Raw genomic sequence first — 21084 nt, 5'->3', positions numbered from 1 at the left:
TTTTCAGCACACAATGGGGAAAAAAAGTACTTAGCGGAAATTAAATTTCCACGTCTTGCCTACGTGTGTAAATCTTCAACTCATGTTGCCAGTCCAGCCTTAGGCAAAAAAATCCTCCATTCATACGCCAGCCAATAATCATGGTGTGAACACACATACTGCGTCGCCTGTTGTCAGTAAAGTCAGTTTGGCTGCTCCTGACGTGGATTCTTGGCATGTTTTCGCAACTCCAGCTTTGTCTGGCACAGGAAGCTTAGCTAACAAGCTAACCAGGGGAGGTGTAAAAGCATACATGCTGGCTTTACAATGAACACTTTGAACTGGCAAAAAAAAGCATGTGGATTTCTTTCAACGAGATGGTAGATGGGAGCTCTGACTCTCTACTTATTTAGAATGTGAAAATGAATTTTGAATTTGATGCAAGCAACTCATCCCAAAAAACTGGGACAGGGGCAGGTTTACCACTATAGTGGTATTTACGCACTTATATCTAACATACAGGGTTGGGAGGGTTACTTTTAAAATGTAATCCATTACAGTTACAAGTTACCTGCTAAAAATGTAGTTAGTAATGTAATCCAAGTACCATAATATTAAAGTAATGTAACTGGATTACTTTTTGATTACTCCAATATTGAGTATGCTCATGAAGATAAAATAAAAATAAATATCACCACAATATATATTCTATACAATGTGTCCCTGCTATTTGCGGGTGATAGGGACCCGGGCAGCCTACAAATAGCCAAAATCCTTGTGTAATTAAAAAGCATGTAAGCTAATGACTGATTGATTGATTTGTTTGGAATGTGTAACTCACATTATGGTTGTAGGCTAGCGGGCTAGCTAGCAAGAAGCTACAGCGCGTGGCATGCCGCTGGACTCTCAGCTCAAACTTTCGCTCCAAGTAAGTTCCAGTGAATACCGGTCGCCATTTCCTCCTCCCCGTCCGTGAAGCTTTTTCAAAAGCCCATCTAGGCAGTGGATCAAATTTGTTGTTATTTCGATCTTGGCCTTTAACGCCGTCCTAGCTTGAAGGGAGTTTGCAAACTTGGATGTTGGACTGGAGAGACGAACTCACCCAGGTTAGCTTAGCGCTAGCTCTCTGGTACGACGGAACACGGATGGATTGTAAAACTTTACCAAAAGCAAAAAAAAATCCCCATGGGTGTTGCCATTGGCCTTTGTACAGAGAAGGACCTGGTGGTTAAAGTAAGTTATTTTAAACCAGGAGTGTCAAACTCACATTAGCTCAGGGGCCGCATAGAGGAAAAGATATTACCAAGTGGGCCTGATCGGTAAAATAATGGTATATAACTTAAAAACAATTGCCGTCAATTATTTGTGGGCCAGCCCTAAATTACGGAGCTCAACTGTCATAATATTGTTCCAAACAATAACACAAATGCAAATGGAATGAAATTAAGTTATAAGGACGTTAATCCTTAATTATTTGTGTTACCAGTAATTGAATTTGTGTCGTATTTAACACGTTTATGCCGGTCTATGATTTTTTATTATTATTTTTTCAAACAAACTGTAACTTTATGTTTTGTGTAAGATAATGACAATATTTTCAAAGTGCCACCTCTGGAGCCTCTGCAGGGGATGCTCTCGCCTGCCATATCCGACATAGGGGCGCTATGGGGCAGGCTGACCACATGTGCCCCCCCCCCCCCACCCCACCTGGCTGGTTCTCAAATTTTTTCTAAGTTGACATCCAGGGCGATTCCGTGTACAAGTTGTATTGCTCATTTTAGGACAGCTTGTGAAATTACAGGGATGTGATTTTTCCGCTAATTCGCGGAATTCCGCGTTTTTTATCCCCCCCCCCCCCCCCCCAAAAAAAAAAATCGATTTTTTTTTTTTTTTTTTGTAGTTCATTGTGTATGCACATGACTCCGACAGATAACATCTTCTGCTATAACAAAGACATTTGTGGTATGCTCTAATATGAGTTACTTTTCATTTGGTCATGATATAATTATTTGTTCATGCTCCCCCCCCGGCTAAATTTTCAGATAATTTCACTTTGGTCAAATCACATCCCTGAAATTACGAATTTATATAATTTGCAAATTTCTTTTTACTTTGCAAAATCTTCTTGCGGGCCGGATTAAACCATTTTTCGGGCCTGATCCGGTCCGCATGCCGTATGTTTGACACCCGTGTTTTAAACCTATGGAAAACCTTTCCATAGCGGCTGTGTTAGCCCACTTTTGTTACACTGCGATATACTTTCAAAAAGTAAATATAAGACTAGCTACTTCTGTTTAAAAAATTTTTTTTAAAAATGAATAAATCAAAATGTCCACGCTTGCAAAGTGTTAGCACTGCACAGTCAATTTAAATCCAAGTCCATGTTTATTTGTTGTCATAAACTTTGATTTGGGATGAGACACGGCACAATCTTTATGCACTTTTTGCCTCATTGAATCACATCGCCGCAGGGATCAGCAGAAGATTTCCACTGTTTGAAGCTGCTTCGCGTTGTACAATAAGAGAATCTGACTGAGATCTGAGTTTTTGACCACACAGTTGTTACTTCTGGCAGTTTTGTTTTGAGCTGGCTACATTCAAACAATGTTAGCCAGAAGGCCTTTTCTGTCAGCGCAAACTACAAATGACACAACAGTGTAGCGGCTGTAATTTTACTGAAGGCGGAAATGTCAAACTTTTTATGCAGGGGTTGTGTGTGTGTGTGTGGGGGGGGGGGGGGGGCGTTTGCGACAGATGGGGGTGAACTCAAAGAGGGTCATTTCACAGAAATGTGATGAAGTCCAAACTTTGGATTTCTCTTGCAAAGTTTCACAACAGCTGTGCAGCGGTGGGAATAGACAGCCGAACCTCCAGCGTTTGTATTTGTGCATTTTCTGGTCTCCATTTATCCACTGATGTTTGTTTTTTTTCGGGATAAATCATCAATGGAACAAAAATGGCACTCTGCCATCTCCTCTCCAAAATAGCTGACAGATAATTTTAAATCACCTTCTGCTTTAAGAAGCGGCAGCTGCTGCATTGTCTAAATCACAATTAAATGGTTTTATTCGAACAAAGCGTATGTATGAGAAAAGATGGAACCGGGAAGGAAAAGACGATCTTTTGCAACACGATTCAAATTTGTCAATGCAGCAGCCACTAATTGTTCATGTGTTTCTTGTTCCTTTTACGAGCTCAAGGAAGGATTAAGAAAAGCCCGTGAAGACTAAATGCAAACGCAGAAACGTGACCGGAACACACAACAAGCTCTCAATGACTTTTAGATAAATATACCCATTTTGTTGCATTACACAGTTTGCGTGAAACGTCTCAAGTGGCTAATTTGACATTCAAACTACCAGGCTGGGGGTTCTCTCACATGTATGACTGTCAATCGTGATATTGGATGAGCGCTTTTGATATTTGAATTCATTTCCATTTGAAACGACGTGCAGGGATTGTTTGTTCTTACGACATAAATGTAACCCGACATCAATTGGAAGCACGGATGTATCAATTGCTAACTAGTAGTGAAGTCATTATTACAGTAAAAAAAATTGACAGAAAAACACTTCTCGGCCAAAAATGTCAAACCATCAACTTAAAAAAATTAATTAAAAATAAATAAAAGGAGGAGAGTATTACCTTTCCTTGTGTTCGGTTTAAGTGAACGGTATGGGATTTTTTAACTCTTTGACTGCCAGACGTTTTCAGAAAAGGGATGCCGTGGGTGCCAGCCGATTTAAGCATTTTGACTAATCTTTCAAGGTCCACAGAAAATTATGTGTTTTGACTATGCAAACACACATACTACCAAATGAAAGATTGGACTCTCATCTTTCATCAAAAAAAAAAAGTTTGTTTCTACCTTATTCCCTTCTTCAGTAATCAACAATAGAAAATGGTTAGGTTCACCTCTGTTTTGAAACAAACGTCTTTTAACGTCTTTGGCACTCCTCCTTAGGATTTTACTAAACGTTATTTAACGTTTTTGGCAGTCAAAGAGATAATAGGTTTTAAGTGAACTAATGAATACACACGCACATACAGTACACATACTCACCCAAATACAAAATAAGAATTAAGAAAAAAATAAAAAATAAAAAATAAAAATAAAAAAGAGAACAATGATGGTGACATGTCAAATCGGTAAAATTACCGAATGAACAATACTGAGCTCTCCAGAAAAAAAAAAAAAAAGGAATATAGCCCACAGAGGAGAAAAGCTACATTTTCAAATACTAAATGATGGTTATTTTTGTAGGAGATCTCCTTTTGGCAAGGCTGGTCAAGCTTCTACTTCACGGCTGCAGAGTGTCTAAAGCACCCCTTAACCATCTGTTGTAAAGGTGTTTTCATCGAAAACCACTTCACACTATAAGCCTCATATTGCAGACTTGTACAGGATGAAGGCTTGGGATGTTTCGAACCTTCAACGAGAATCTGATTATCAGTGAGAAAAAAAAACCCCAGTTGAATTATAAATGACACTCACAATGACTGTGTCTACGGCCTAGCGTAAATATTGAGCAGGTTTACGATTCGCTAATGTCAGACCTGAAAATTTCTAAACAAATAAGTGGGGGGATCATTCTTAACACACCCTACACCACAGGAATGACAATTAGGAAAATCCTTCAGAGACATCCGTGAATCAGGTTGGGGCTGACTTTGATTGCAAGGGAGGCAGAAATTCTCAAATCTGGCCTGATTTTCGGTATGTGTGTCATCGAGTCAAGTCAATTTTATTTGTATAGTGCCAAATCTCAACAGATTTAATCTCAAGGCAGTTTACACACTGAGCAGATCAAGAAGCGCGCTCCTCATACATAATATATATGTATATATGAAATGCAACTGAACCTCAAATGAGCAAGCACTTGGGGACAGAAGCGAGGAAAAACCTTGAATGCTAAAAATGATCATTTTGATTTCGATTTTTTTATGGGTCAACAAGGCCCAAATGGTTGAACAAAATCAATTGAAAACAGCTATAGTAAAAGTATGAAGTGATTGGTCCTTCCACCTCAGCCACCTCAAGAGTTTTGTGATGTATATTTTTTCACATACAATTAGGATTAGCGTCAATATGTTTTATGATTTCAAGCCGAACCTAACAATAATCAGTAATCTGTCAACGTTATTTTAACAGGGCTATATTGATATTTTATTAAAAAAATAATAATAATTGTCATTCATTTTTTTATTCATTCAAGTTTGGCAGTTTTGACATTGGAAATTTCACTTTATAAAGACTTAAGTAGCAATATTCATTCAATAACTTATTTTTACAGTTGTTTAAAAGAAAGATCGAGAAGTGGTGGATGCAGGATGTCGACTCAACTTCTAAGACTTCCCTTCCGATGTGCTAACGACATGTCCATACGCATCTACAACACTAAAGCTGAGATTCAGAATTCAGAATTAGTCATAAAGTGATTAGCTCATGTTTACTCTTGTTGTGCAGGTAAAAATGATAAATTACTAACCTTGCTTGTACAATGGTTAATTCAACACCTACAGAGTTTTTTTTAAATTTAATATAGTTAAATCAACACTTTTGAAAATGTTATTTTTTTGCACCGAGGTGGGGTTAAAAAAAACAAACATCTGATGGTAGTTGAAATTTAATATTTGTCAACACTGGTCAGTGTTGATTTAACACTCGTGTGTGTGGCGTCTTCATCATTCGTCGACAGGTGCGAAGGCGGAGATTAGTTACATCTCTGCAGAGTTAATCTAACACTAGGTGATCAACTCCAATAAATCTGAAACAATTACACTTGAAGAGTTAAAATCAACAAATTTAACTCAGAAATTTTAACACTACATTTTTTGCTGTGTGGCCCTGAGAAAGACAAATTTCGGTTTACATTGTTTGTATTGAAATTTGGGGTCCTGAAATGGAATCAGGGGTCCCGTGTCCTAAAACGATGTTCAACATAAGAGGGTATACACATTCTTAATGCCTAGTAATCAACAGCAAGAGGAGAAAAAAGGAACAACAGCAGATTGTCAAGCACATCCTGGTGAACATCAAATATGCAAAGACACGAAACATCTTCAGTATCATGACGGTCATGAGTCATCAATTCTCTTTAAAATTAATTTTCATAATCAGAGCATACATACAAAAAGAGGGCTCAATTTACAGAATTTCTCCCATCCAGCCTCTCACTGATGGATGCCGTTTCAAAGGCCCTTTGTGATGCCTAATTTGAGCAGACACTCGTCTTCCATACCATGCAGAAAGAGGTGCAATGATAACCTGGGAATAATGTCCCCGTGCTTTTGTCTGAGTGCCGCATCATTTAAGTGTGGGCAGGCAATCCATGCTCTGACAAAATAATCTGTCTCTGCACAGCGGCGCCGATCCGCCTCCTCGCTATTCACCAGTTGATCCGTATTGTGAGATCCAGCCACATTACTTTTTGCTAGAAATTCTCATGTGGTTAACAATCAGGATGGAACCATGAATATTGATCTTTTTTTTGTGTGGAGCCTACCGTTAGTTTTTCTAAACTTCTAAATTTCTTAGTTGAAATAGCATGAAACATTTTTTTTACATTCTAGTGTATCATAGCAAACTATAGGTACCGTATTAATATGCCCACTTGTGACTTTCATGATGTTAATAGAACCAACTCAATCAACTAACTCATTGTACACAATTCTGTCCTGACTGCTCAGCACAAAACGGCTAAGAGTTATTATTTTACTACCAGAGAAAGGAGAAGAAAAAAAATACTTTTTGCTAGAAATTCTCATGTGGTTAACAATCAGGATGGAATGAGGAATATTGATCTTTTTTTGTGTGGAGCCTACCGTTAGTTTTTCTAAACTTCTAAATTTTTTAGTTGAAATAGCACTATGGCGCTGGTTAATACATTCTAGTGTATCATAGCAAACTATAGGTACCGTATTAATATGCCCACTTGTGACTTTCATGATGATCATAGAACCGGGAATTTAACTCATTGTACACAATTCTGTCCTGACTGCTCAGCACAAAACAGCTAAGAGTTATTATTTTACCACCAGAGAAAGGAGAAGAAAAAAAATACTTTTTGCTAGAAATTCTCATGTGGTTAACAATCAGGATGGAACGAGGAATATTGATCTTTTTTTGTGTGGAGCCTACCGTTAGTTTTTCTAAACTTCTAAATTTCTTAGTTGAAATAGCATGAAACATTTTTTTTACATTCTAGTGTATCATAGCAAACTATAGGTACCGTATTAATATGCCCACTTGTGACTTTCATGATGACCATAGAACCTGGAATTTAACTCATTGTACACAATTCTGTCCTGACTGCTCAGCACAAAACGGCTAAGAGTTATTATTTTACCACCAGAGAAAGGAGAAGAAAAAAATTACTTTTTGCTAGAAATTTTCATGTGGTTAACAATCAGGATGGAACGAGGAATATTGATCTTTTTTTGTGTGGAGCCTACCGTTAGTTTTTCTAAACTTCTAAATTTTTTAGTTGAAATAGCACTATGGCGCTGGTTAATACATTCTAGTGTATCATAGCAAACTATAGGTACCGTATTAATATGCCCACTTGTGACTTTCATGATGACCATAGAACCTGGAATTTAACTCATTGTACACAATTCTGTCCTGACTGCTCAGCACAAAACGGCTAAGAGTTATTATTTTACCACCAGAGAAAGGAGAAGAAAAAAATTACTTTTTGCTAGAAATTTTCATGTGGTTAACAATCAGGATGGAACGAGGAATATTGATCTTTTTTTGTGTGGAGCCTACCGTTAGTTTTTCTAAACTTCTAAATTTTTTAGTTGAAATAGCACTATGGCGCTGGTTAATACATTCTAGTGTATCATAGCAAACTATAGGTTCCGTATTAATATGCCCACTTGTGACTTTCATGATGATCATAGAACCGGGAATTTAACTCATTGTACACAATTCTGTCCTGACCGCTCAGCACGAAACGGCTAAGAGTTATTATTTTACCACCAGAGAAAGGAGAAGAAAAAAATGTCGCTTAACTGCATTAGTGCGAATGAATCAGCCCCCACACAATTAGATTAACACAATTAACATTGTAAAATCCTATCCCAAATTGCCTAATTGGTTCTCAATTACATGAACTATTTTACACATTAAAAACGATCCGCGTAAGTGAAGCGGAGATTGCGGGGAGCTCAACTCAAATGTAATCCCGAAACAAGACATGTCGAGGTTTCAGTGTAGCTTGTGTGCCATTGAACTTGGGGAAGTGGTTTAAAATTAATTATCTGTGTGTTATAGGGGCATGAAGCCATCAGCTATGAAAGTGATATGATATAATTCAGTCATTAAGAAATGGCTGCTTCATGCAACCTATCTCCTTGGTGTGCCCCCCACCCCCCCTTCAGCGGTAATTTTCTAAGTCAAGGTCATGGCCGTCAGCCATCAAGCAGCCATCATTCATTTCCGGACTAAGTCAAATGTACGAGGTCTTATTATTAATTACCGTCACTTGACATGGCCTGCTTTTTATTATAATTTCAGACAAAGGACAAATCAATAAAGTTTTCAATGGAACAAACAATAGTCGTCTAGGTGGGTCCGCTCATAAAAATCACCTCAAACTGCAAAGTGGGCTGTATTTCTCCACAGGCAGTGCGATTGGATGTTGCCCAATCCATGCTAGCTGCTCTTCTTTCATGTAATCCCTGGAGTGCAGATGTTGTCAACTCGATTACAAGTCCTGGCATGAAGGCATACACTTGGCACGCTGACATTTTTTTTTTTAGATAAAATATCTATGTACTTGAGATGGCACTTTTAAAGCCTGGAGCTCCAACAAAAATAAATGGCCATGCAATTGTAAAGGAACCTGCAAAACGATTTGGAACAATGCAGATTAAATATCCAGATTGAGCATCTGGATGTTTCATCTGTATTGTTCCAAATCATTTTCAAGCAGACCGAGGGAAACTCACGCTCTGTTTATCTGACAAGTTAACCTACATCCCCCTGGTTATAACGTACCCTGCACTATCTATGTAATGAGATTCAATACAATGCTGCTTTCCTAAAGATAATAATGATCAGTTTTTTTTTTCTAGTGCGGACCTGCCTACTTGTAACCATTTTGTGTAAGAAGCAGCGATGCAACGATATCCATACGTCACGATACAATAATTATCACGATATTGTGGGGAGGTTGGCGAAATAAAAACAGGTCACATTAACGTAAAAAAACTACTATCTCAATAAACAATATGACTAATGCACATTCCCCTTCATCTGACAATTAGCGTGGATTTTAAACAGAAGGCCCAAAACATGCCTTGTGAAAATTAACAAATTTGTTCCTAAAAATGTATAAATACATTCTATATTAAATATTACCATGGTCCCAAAAACGCATTTAGACGTTGTTTTTTTAAATGTTCCTTTTATGCTAGAGCATACAGAAAGCTTTGATGCAGCCTCTGAACTGAAGAGAACACTTGAAGCAATGATAGTTATTACAAAAACGGCCAGCAGGTGGCAACAGAGTATAAGAGATCAACCAGGACCATGCTGCAAAAAGGCTTTTTTCTTCCCGTATTTTAAACAGATTTGTGAATAATGATGAAACGTAGCTATATTCTAATGGTAATTGCTGAAAAACGAAAACAGAAATACACTTTTTTTTTGCTGATGAAAGAAGAAACTCTAATCTTTCTTCTACCAGGTTCCATGTTTTCATACACAATATTCTGTGGGACTAGCAAAAACAGTCAAAATCTAGTAAAACAGCTGGGAGCGAAAGGGATTGCTTCAGTAAAAATGTCTGGGAGTGAATGAGTCAAACTGTACTAAAAAACTAGCCACCAGACGGTGCTAGAACTGCACAAATGGAAATCAACCTACTTTTTTTTTAACAGATGTGCTGCTTTTAATATCGTAACATGACAACAACGATATTGTGGCAGTTTTAATATTGTGATATCACGATATTGACATTATCGTTACATCCCTAGTAAGAAATACAACATTTTAACTCAAAGAATGCTACTATTTTTTTGCGCCAAATTCTTCCTATTTATGTCATGACTAGAATGAATGTCTATAAAAATGGTTAATTAAGTTGTTAATCTGCTTTACTTGTGAAAATATCGAACATCAAAACTCCATGCTCCATTATTTACAGGCTGCCTCAGAATTTACAGTAACTGACCTGAATTATGTATTTTAGTTGAAATCTCTCATTGTCGCCAGTTCAGAATTTTTTAATGCTAGAACTCCACCGCGTCATATTAAGATGTCAAGTAACTAAGTCGATTTCGATAACGTGATTGTTATTTGCCCGGCCGCCATTTTGGACGTGGAGATCGAAAGTATGAGCAAGGCTTGAGCCAGTTATTTTATACATTATCCGATCTACTTAGGTGTGCTAAAATTGAGTGCTGGAAGTTGACAGAGAAACTTTCGATGCAGTGGCAAAGACACGATGCAATGACAAAGTGGTAGTCATAAACAACAACGATCCCTACAAAGCGCCCTAATTCACAGAAACACTCAAAGTGACACATTGTCGTTAAGTTGCCACATGGCGCGTTTAACAACCTCCAATGGGTGTACCTTGAGAGTAAGTAAACTACAGTAGAGAGGAAGATGGCCACTCGCGCTAGCAGGACGAGATTTGGTCCTAGCTGAGCAAGGAAATGTCTCGACACTCACCGACGCCACAATCTCAAGTCTTCTCCTTGACAAATTGTTCTGTCTGCTCGCCCTGATTTCAATTTGGCGCGAGTAATTGCTGAAAAAGAGCCTCGTCCCTCTCACCTGTATATTTGCAGCCAAAAACCTTACGGTAATTGCCCATCATTTGATGCTGGCTATCAATCAAATTTCAATATTCACACGCTCACAAAAGCACTGGCGTCAACCGCTTACATGGCAGTTGTTATAGGATTTTGTTACATTTTTGTGTTTATTTCCTAATATAGATATATTTTATTTGTTTACTTTTGATGAAACGCCCTGCATAGGGGGTACGGACTGCGAGGATAAAATCAGATGGATGATGGCAGTTTTGATACAGAAAAGTGAAATAGATTTAAAAAAATAAATAAATAAATATTTGAAGTGTTGCTTGTGCCTGCGCAATAAATATCATGGTTGTTTTCCTAACCTAACTCCAAACCTATGTGTTGTGGATAACCACATCATATATAACCGTATATATTACCCAACTGGACATTCATCCATTTTCATTAGTGTCATGGGTGAGCTGCAGTCGATCCCAGCTGACTTTGGGCGAGATGCGTTGCACACACTGGAATGCTGGCCAGCCAATCACAGTACCACTCAACATTTCTATTTCATATTTTGAATGAATCCATGTTTTTCTGACAGCGATTCAGATGACTTTATTGATCCCTGAAAGGGCCATTCCAACAGTCACAACCCATCAAGTAAACATGAAAACAACAATGACCAACAGGGGGAGACAGGACAGGACAGGAAGCCTGCCGGGTCACATTTCAGCGCTCCGATTTTTTTAGATGAAAAAGAAAGGGAAAAAAACAGCCTTGTTCTGCTCTGCCCCTTTAACTCATTCACTGCCATTGACGGCTATACAGTAGATGTCAAAAATTCATTTGAACTATTTCTATTAGTTTCACATTTTTTTCCACTTGAAATGAATGAAAACCTAAAATATTTTTAGAACAGATGAAATTTGTAATTAATCGTGAGTTAACTATTGAAGTCATGTGATTCATTACAATTAAAACATTTAATTGTCTGACACCCCTAATTTTTAATAATCTTTTCTTTTCTTTTTTAAATTAGGGGGCATCAGCCGATAATTTTTTTTCATTAATCACAACATAACTAGTTAACTCAAGATTAATCACACATTTTATGTTCTAAATGTACAATACATTTTTTTAGGTTTTCATACTCTTGTTAACAAAAGTGGGAACAAAATTGAAACTAATTAAACTTCAAATGAATTTTTGACGTCTATAGCCGTCAATGACAGTGAATGAGTTAAAGGGCGGCACAGTATGTACCTGCAAGCTGTTATACTTTATTTAAAGGGGAAATCAACCATAAACGTTTCTTGACAATACAGTGGTACCTCGGCTCACGAACGCTTCAGCTCACGAACTTTTCGCCTCACGAACATTAAATTCGCGAGCATATAGTCTCAGTTGACGAACTAGTTTTCGGCGGACGAACCAAATCACGCGACACGAGAAATCACGAGAAGCTGACGCACGCTCACGGCGTCCCAGTTCGTCGCCCCCTTTGTTTGAGTGCGGACGTGGTTTGTGTTTGGTAGACATTTTGGACCATTTTGGAGTGTACTTTTGCTATCATGGGATCGAAAAAGACCCCACCACAGGCTAGTGTTAAGCCTAAGAAGACATTAAAGAAAATTACGGTCGAGCAGAAGAAGGAGATCACCGAAAAAACACGAACGAGGTGTGCGTTTGTGTGAATTAGCGTCCCGGGTATTATCGCCGAGAAAGCACGGCAACTTCACTCGGATATCATCAAGAGGCAACCTGGAAGTTCATAATGAGGTCCTCAACACAGAGGATTTGATTCGCCTTCAAGAGGACAAGCAGAAGGAAGCCATTCAGGAGTTGTCATGTGAGGACGAGGAGGAGGAGATGGCTGCAGCGTCAAGTGAGAGCATCAAGACCAAGTGGAGTGATGTGCAGGCTTTTATCGAACAGTACCATTCAGAAAAGACTGTGGCTATGAGAATCATCGACATGATGAATGATAATGTGATGCCTCAGTTTCGTAAGACCTTACAACTCAGAAAGCAACAGGTGTCAATTAAGAGGTTTTTAGTCAGCAACAAGGATAAAGAGTCTCCTAAGAAGCAAAGAAGAGAAGCCACACCGGAGGACTCTCCTTCCAAACAGTAACTCCCTCCCTCCCTCCTCCTCCCACTCCATTCCATCAAGCCTTCAACTACTGTACCATCACAAAGGCAAGTTGCAAGTTTTGCAAATAAAAACACTTTATTATACAGTACCGTGTATTTCTTTAATTACAATACAATAGCACATTTATTATACATAAAATAAGGTATATTTTGTGTAGTTTTAAGGCTTTTTTAGTAGAAAATTGTGTTTTATGGGGACCTGGGAACGGATTATTCTCATTTCAATGGTTTCCTATGGGACATACTTGTTTGGAAGACGAACTTTTCGGCTCACATACTCTCTGTGGGAACCAATTAAGTTCGTGAGCCAAGGTACCACTGTCATATGTTATATGTGACCTCGCTAGTCTAAAAAATGACATTCTGATTAATATTACATTTGTGGAATATGAGTTATGGAGTAAAATAGTTTTTTCTTTTTTATCCATCTCAGGAGGGCGACCATTTTGCCACTTGCTGTCGACTGAAGATGACATCACAGTTGCTCAGGGCTCAGGCATTGACCAATGTGACCACCATTTTCAGCCGCCAGCAAGTGGCAAAATGGCCGCCGTCCGATATTGATAAAAACTGCTGGATTTTGCTGCTTAACACACATATTCCACTAACGCAATATTATCCAGAATACCGTATTTAGACTAGTGGGGCTGCATAGAACATATTATTGTCAAGAACTTTAAGAGGGGTTGACTTCCCCTTTAAGAGGGCAGAATTTAGATAAAGCTCTTGTATTGGAGCTCATAACAAAGTGCCGTTACCTACTCAAGTGTGTTTCATGTCTGGGGTTATGAAACCCAAAAATACCAAACAAAAATATACAGGAATACAGATAAGATCATTGAGTAAAATCTCATGATGAAAACAATCTCCTGCTTTATCTAACTAATGTTGCTTTTTATTATTATTGTGTCCATTTCACAGCCTATAAATCACTTTTGTGCATAATCATGCTAATTACACCCTGCTGCGATGTGAAAACAAAAAAAAAATTGACAAATGTCCGGCCACGGTGTATTTAGGGCTTGTTGCTAATGTGTGTACATTGACAAGGCGGACGCGAGGAGGGGCGTGGGGAGATTGCTATCGAATGGCAATCCAGAAGAAAAAGTGCCAGTGAGATAACAGGACTGAGCATGAGGGATGGGGAAAGGGAGGAGGGAGACAAAATGGGTACCTACCACAAGTCAAATAGTGGGAGAAGAGGGGGATGAACTTGAGGTGTGTGAGAGTGTGTATGTGAGAGAGAGAGAGAGAGAGATGTGGTGATGAGAGAGCATTAGTGTGAGAAAGAGAAGGAGGAAGAGGAAGGTGCGATAGAGTCACAGAACAAAAGGAAAACAGAAAATGGGGAGGGAGGGCTGAGGGAAAAGTGCAGCTCGAGGGAGGAGTGCGACAGATGACGAGGAAAGTGCTAGAGTGCCCCCCGCAGGCCTGCAGAGGTAGCAGCCAGACGCCAAAAAGGGGGTGGGGGGGAGTATGGGTTGTTCTCTCGCAGCAGTATTAGGCATTGCCTGTGAAAAGGAAAACATTACACCTCCATCAACTGAATGCTGCTAATAGACAATGAATGAAATGGCTGCCATTTATTTTCTAGCAGATCTTTTCAGATGGCAGGTTCAAGTGTGAATGGAAACGTAGGAAATGATGAGACAAGGTAAAGAACAGCAGCATTCGACAGGTGCCTGTCTTGAATGTGCCGTCAAGCGAAACCACGCGGACGCGCCAAACTCTCGGTCAATAAGCGCATCACATCCTGCTTTGTGTTACCATGAGAACAAGAATGGTGGCAGTCTCATTTATATTCACAGTCACACAGATGTACATTTGCAATATCAATTAAATGTCATTTACTCATTGTCGGCTGAAGGGAAAACAGCGATAAGGTGATTACAAAGCATCTGCAGGAGATTGTAATTCCATTTGAAGTTGACGCGTCATGGATTTTGCGGCCGAAATTTATGGAAAAACGTGTTGGACTTGTTGTCATATCATGCACATTTCATTTCCACAGGAACATGTTAGAGGAGATGTTAAAAGGCCGCCAGAAGATATTAAATTACTTTACATGTCAAGTGACGTGTCTGTGGTGGAAGCGCTTGCAAACGCCCGTGATCGGTGGAGATGTGTGGCTGCGTTTGTGTGTCTGCGCAAAGCAGAAGGGGGAACAGGAAGATTCTAAGCACAGTGAGCGAGGGAGAAACTGCGGATCCCGAGAGAATATCGCCAAGCAGTGAGAGACTACACGTAGCTAAGGTGAAAAAAAGTATTATTTGGACACAAAGATAGTTTGAGGGCAGAGACTAGACTGTGCAAAATTAAAATTTTATACCGGGCGGGCTCCCAAAAACTGTCATTATTAACTCATTCAAACCCAAAAACGTTTTTAATACTTTGTCCTTCACTCCCAAAGACGTATTTATACTTTTTTTTATGCTAGAGCATACAGACGACTTTGATGCAGCTTCTGACATGAAAAGGTCACTTAAAGCAATGGTAGTTATTACAAAAAAAAAGGCTAGCAGGTGGCAGCAGAGTATAAGAGATCAACCAGGGCCATGTTGCAAAAAGCTCTTTTTCCCAGTGTTTTCAACAGATTTGTGAATAATGATGAAACGTAGCTATATTCTAATGCTAATTGCTGCAAAATGAAAACTGATGAAAATATACTTTTTTTTCCTGATGAAAAAAGAGACGCTAATCTTTCTTTTGGTAGGTTCCATGTTTTAATAGCAATAGAACACAATATTCTGTGGGCCTTGCAAAATCTGTCAAAATCCAGTAAAACAGCCGGGAGCGAAGGGGATTGCTTCAGTGAAAATGTCTGGGAGTGAATGAGTTAAGCTTATGCGTACTACGCACTTATTACTTCGGTTTGTCAGGCATATTAATTTGTTTTGTAAAATGACATCATACCCTCTCGAACTATCTATCCTAACTAACGAATCGTAATCCCAATGAATTAAACAGAATCAAATCGTTCCATTTGAAAATGAACTGTCCTTGATTTGTATTGCACCCCAAGTATGAGTTAAAAAAGGAAAGGTATGACAAATTGAACTTTTGCGACATTCTTTGATATACAGTATTTGTTAACACTGACCCATCCGAGGTGTAGTTTGTCTTATGCTGAGTCATCTGGGACCGGCTACAGCTTCCTGGGACCTGAAACAGGATAAGCGGTACAGAAAAGGGATGGATGAATGGATCTGTTAACACGTCATCTTACACGTCTTTTTCAATCCTCTTGTGTGATTTCCAGCTAAGGCTGGATTTACACCACGGGTGAAATTCGGCTTTAATAGATATGATTTTTATTTTTTTTTACTTTGTTTCCATGTGCTTTTTAAGTGACATATATTCAATATGGCTGTGTTAACGTTCATAAAAGCATGAAAAGTCCACATGCATGGGCACCAGCATTGCTCATAAGTAACTCCACAAGCACCAACAGTGGTCAGCAACGACATGAAAGAAAACCATATTAAATCAATATAGCAAATATCAACCCCGACATACTAATATTAATTAACCCTCACATTTTTATGAGGCTACTGTTTGGAAATTCTTCCATGACCTTTCAATTGCCAACAGGTGCATATTTCTTTTGGGTCATAGGGTCGTATGTGACTGTTATGGGGTTGGGTTTGGGTTATTATGATATTGATATTGCCAGTTGCTATGTCTCTTATGATGATAGTTGTAGTTGTAGCTATGCAGTTGCTATGTCCCTTATTGTGATGTATTAGCCACGCTTAGTTTGTCTAGTCACCCGTGTTTTCTACTCGATATACAGTTACTATGTCCATTATGATTATGTTGTCAGTTGCTATGTAGCTGTATCAGTATGTAATGCATTAGTCACTCTTAGTCTGTCTAGTCACTCGTGTTTTCTACTCGCTATACCGTTACTATGTCCCCTGTGGTTATGTTGTCAGTTGCTATGCAGCTGTATCAGTATGTAATGCATTAATCACTCTTAGTTTGTCTAGTCGCTCGTGTTTTCTACTCGCTATACCGTTACTATGTCCCCTGTGGTTATGTTGTCAGTTGCTATGCAGCTGTATCAGTATGTAATGCATTAGTCACTCTTAGTTTGTCTAGTCGCTCGTGTTTTCTAGCCGCTATACAGTTACTATGTCCCTTGTGGTTATGTTGTCAGTTGCTATGCAGCTGTATCAGTATGTAATGCATTAATCACTCTTAGTTTGTCTAGTCGCTCGTGTTTTCTACTCGCTATACCGTTACTATGTCCCCTGTGGTTATGTTGTCAGTTGCTATGCAGCTGTATCAGTATGTAATGCATTAGTCACTCTTAGTTTGTCTAGTCACTCTTTTTTGTCTTATATAATAATTAATAATAATTCCGTCATATAGAATAGTGCATTGCCCTAACGAGATCTAGTCACTCGTAATTTGTATTCGCTATGCAGTTGCTATGTCCCTTGTGGTGATAATGTTGTCAGTTGCTATACAGCTGTAGTAGTATGTATTAGTCACTCTTAGTTTGTCTAGTCACTTTTTTTTCTCATATTAGTCTTTATTTGGTCATACAGAATTGTGCATTGCCCTAGCGAGAGTTACTGAACGACTTTTGGTGTGTGGCTCTCTATAAAGAATTAATAAGGAGCAAGTGGACAATTCCCAGACCAGCCCTGTGGGTTGAACTTGTCCTGTAGCGAGCCATGTATTGATCTGCCCCTTGAAGGCATTTCTCAGCAAAATAAAGAGCAGCAGCTAAATGGTTATGCATTTATTCATACTTCAGATGACCCTTGTCAGCCACAGATAATAAGAGAGGATGTCTCGCCAGGTAAAGTGTTGCGAGAAGTATGTCATGCACACTCGGGATTTAGGAGCCAATCACCGATTAGCGAGTTGGGAAAAAAAAGATCACTCATCCGATCAGAAGATGGACTAATATAGTCAGACAACTGTACAGTCATCCTTGGCAGCAAAAATTCCCGTATAATTGATGCCCACTGAAATTCGTTGGGAAAGTTGTCGCAAAAAAAGCTAATAAACATTCAATACACAGATAATGAGGTAAAAAAAAAAAAGACGATCAATTGATGTCATCGATCCAAAAGTGAATTATGACATTGCAGCCGAGCACCGATTTTGCATTAAATGCAAAATACCTGCGGACCGGATCCAGCCAATCGGAGCTGTGTAGCATCTACCCGTTGCATTATGGATGCAAGTGGTGTTGATTAATACTTTAACGCTTTCTATAATGTAACAAGGCTAAAGTGCACTTGAGCTTTGTTTTCCTCGAGCAAGGTAGTAATGTTGCCTCGCTACTCAGCATGATTGATAAGTAATCGCTTCAGGTAAAACATTCAAATGTTAAGGACTATACTGTACATCGTGTTTCAGAAATACTTGCACGCGAGGACTTGACAATAGCCCACCTGCACTCTTGCCGCTGTGGCTCAGCGTAATCAAACAATGCAAACCGCAGAAAAATGCAAACATGTTCAAATCTGACAGGGTGACGTTAACGATGAGAAACGAGCGGAGTGACGGAGGGCTGTGTGAGACAATAAAATCAAGGCCATCCAAGAAGCCAGATGGATTGATGAGTCCATTGAGCGGAGATGGCAGGTGGCCAGCTAGCGCAGAGGTCAGCGTGGAAGGATATCTCTCGGAAGGAATGATGCATTTAAGAGCACCAAGGCTGCCAGGGCGGCCTCTCCGAGGGAGGCTCGTATGGTGCGGAGGTGGGAAATGAAGCTGCCATGTCGCTGATGCGGACACTTGAGAAAGCTTCAAATTGGAGATCGGCTGACTGGTGAAGTTCGGCGGATAAAGCGGCGGTGGAAAAAAAGAGTGATGAGTTGCGATAAAAAGGCAACAGGTGGAGGAAACATGATGTGATGTGTCAGCTTAATATGAATTCGAGCGCTGTGAAAATTAGGACAAATTTGACCCGTTATTCTTAAGACACAGATACAGAGCAGCTTTCTCCGCACATTCGCCCAGAAAGCATGGCGACTGCCAGGAACGGTTTGCCCGCTGTTATTAATCAAACAGATCATTCGGTGAGTCAGACGCTCACACAAACAGGGGAAATAATGGGTTGGTGCGCAGGCCCACAAAAATGAAAAAAGACCACCCATCTATCTGCCCATTGTGATTCGCCTTGATGGATCCGGCTAAATGTCTTGTGACACCCCGCCTGGCTAATTGAGTTAGCTTTTTAACGGTGAGGTCCACAAAAAAAAATGTATGCAGCACGTCTGCCACACAACAAACATGGTCGCCAGAGATGAAGTCAGTTGGTTAAAGTTAACTTTTCCGAATGACAGTTATTCCTCCACTTCTTCTTTTTTTTTTTTAAATCAGCCCTTGACATTCTAGCTTAGCCTTCATGCTGAGAAGATTTCATTAAGTCCACCCCCATAATTAAATGAGACCCATGCAGGGCTGTGTTAAAAATGCTGCCTTCACAGGGAGTGCAATGAAGAAAGTCAGCATGATGTTATAAAGCACAACATATGAGCTGCCATATTGATATTGGCGGGGAACCATGCATGACTATTCAAAGATATCCATTGGCAGAAAGGTGAATGGAAATTATTAGCTATTTAGACCACGTCTAAATAGTGGTGCAGGTAGTCTAATGCGATTTTGGTGAATCTGATCGGGGGACAGGAAGACAGATTCTGAGCTCCGTGGACAGGTGTGTGGCTGAGTATTTAATTCATAATTAGGATGCTCTGAATAGATTCACTGAACACATTTTTGTTGTTAGCATCATTATTATATTTTTTACATCATTCACGCACACAGAAACGCAGAATGCTTGCGCAGGTTATTTTTTCATTCACTTTTTTTTTCGCTTTTGTTTGAGCATTATTTCTCTTTTTTTCTTTAAAATTCTCTTTATAAAAACACATGAACTCATTCACTCCCAGCCATTTTCACTGAAGCAACCCCCTTCGCTCCCGGCTGCTTTACTGGATTTTGACTGATTTTGCAAGGCCCACAAAAATATTGTGTTATTTTGCTATAAAAACATGGAACCTACCAAAAGAAAGATTCGAGTCTCATCAGAAAAAAAAGTATATTGCTATCTATTTCCGTTTTGCAGCAATTAGCATTAGAATAAAGCTAAGTTTCATCGTTATTCACAAATCTGTTTAGAACAGTGGGGGAAAGAGATTTTTGCAACATGGCCCTGGCTGATCTCTTATACTCTGCTGCTACCTGCTGATCGTTTTAGTAATAACTACCATTGCTTCAAGCATTCTCTTCAGTTCAGAGGCTGCATCAAAGCCTTTTCTATGCTCTAGCTAGCATTGAAAAAAACATGTATCTATCCATTTTAAAAAAACATAAAAATACATCTTTGGGAGCATGGTAATTTCAAAAATAGAACGTATTTATACATTTTTGGGAGCAAATGAGTTAATCATGGCTTTACAGGAAAATTACATTACACATTTGCTGTGCCGGATTCGGGCCGCTCATGAAAATAGAGTCCAGAGTGTTAACTTTCACACTCAGGTCTCAGCTTTCCGTCATCTGCCTTTTTAGGCCGCCGATAGTATGTTGGAACCATGGATTGCTACCTTACACACTGGACTGCAAGTTGCTGCTCATTATTTTGGAATAAGTGCAAAAAATACTTGCCATGAAAGGCTCAATTCATTTAGTTGTAATAAAAGTTGTACATTTGACCTTTTTATCTATTCATTTCCCAGACAAAAAAATAAAATAAATATATATATATATACATATATGGAAATTGACAATCTAAGTTTGGGTGATGTGGTAGCAATTTTCTAAATTAATAAATGAAATTATAAAATAACTATTTCAGTGCTCTTGCATTTGGTATTTTGTTCCTATGATATTGTATAGCAGGATTGCAGTCCCATTGGTCACAAAGTAGCATAAATCACCTCACCGCAAGGGTTTCATCAAAACCTCAAAGAGGCGAAAACAAAGAGCTCAATTCCCCTTTCAACTTTTCTATAATACTATTTGATCTGTCAGCTCGCCTTATTTACCGCTCTTTAGAAAACGCAGTCAAAGAATGACGTAACGAATGCCCTCAAGATGTCCTCAAGGGAAGTTCCTCCCATTTTTTCCTCCTTCCTCCATCTGTCAAAATCTTATTCTCACTTCGATACACAGCCTAAGGTGTATATTAAAGAAGCAGGCTGCTAAATGTACATTGAGCCAT

General features: G+C 39.1%; 1 long non-coding RNA gene across 1 annotated transcript in view; it reads right to left on the bottom strand.

Annotated features, from left to right (window-relative positions):
• The window catches only part of LOC144059095 (uncharacterized), a 101666-nt gene that overhangs the window by 15432 nt on the left and 65150 nt on the right, over positions 1–21084 (bottom strand). The window contains exon 5 of the long non-coding RNA XR_013295564.1: positions 15994–16055. This is a non-coding gene — a long non-coding RNA (uncharacterized LOC144059095). The remainder of the gene's footprint in view (positions 1–15993; positions 16056–21084) is intronic.

Source organism: Vanacampus margaritifer, chromosome 10 (assembly GCF_051991255.1).
Source record: "Vanacampus margaritifer isolate UIUO_Vmar chromosome 10, RoL_Vmar_1.0, whole genome shotgun sequence".
In the NCBI taxonomy this organism is placed as follows: Eukaryota; Metazoa; Chordata; class Actinopteri; order Syngnathiformes; family Syngnathidae; genus Vanacampus; species Vanacampus margaritifer.
The sequence above is the reverse complement of the archived record's forward strand: the minus strand, read 5'-3'. Positions and strand labels throughout refer to the sequence as shown.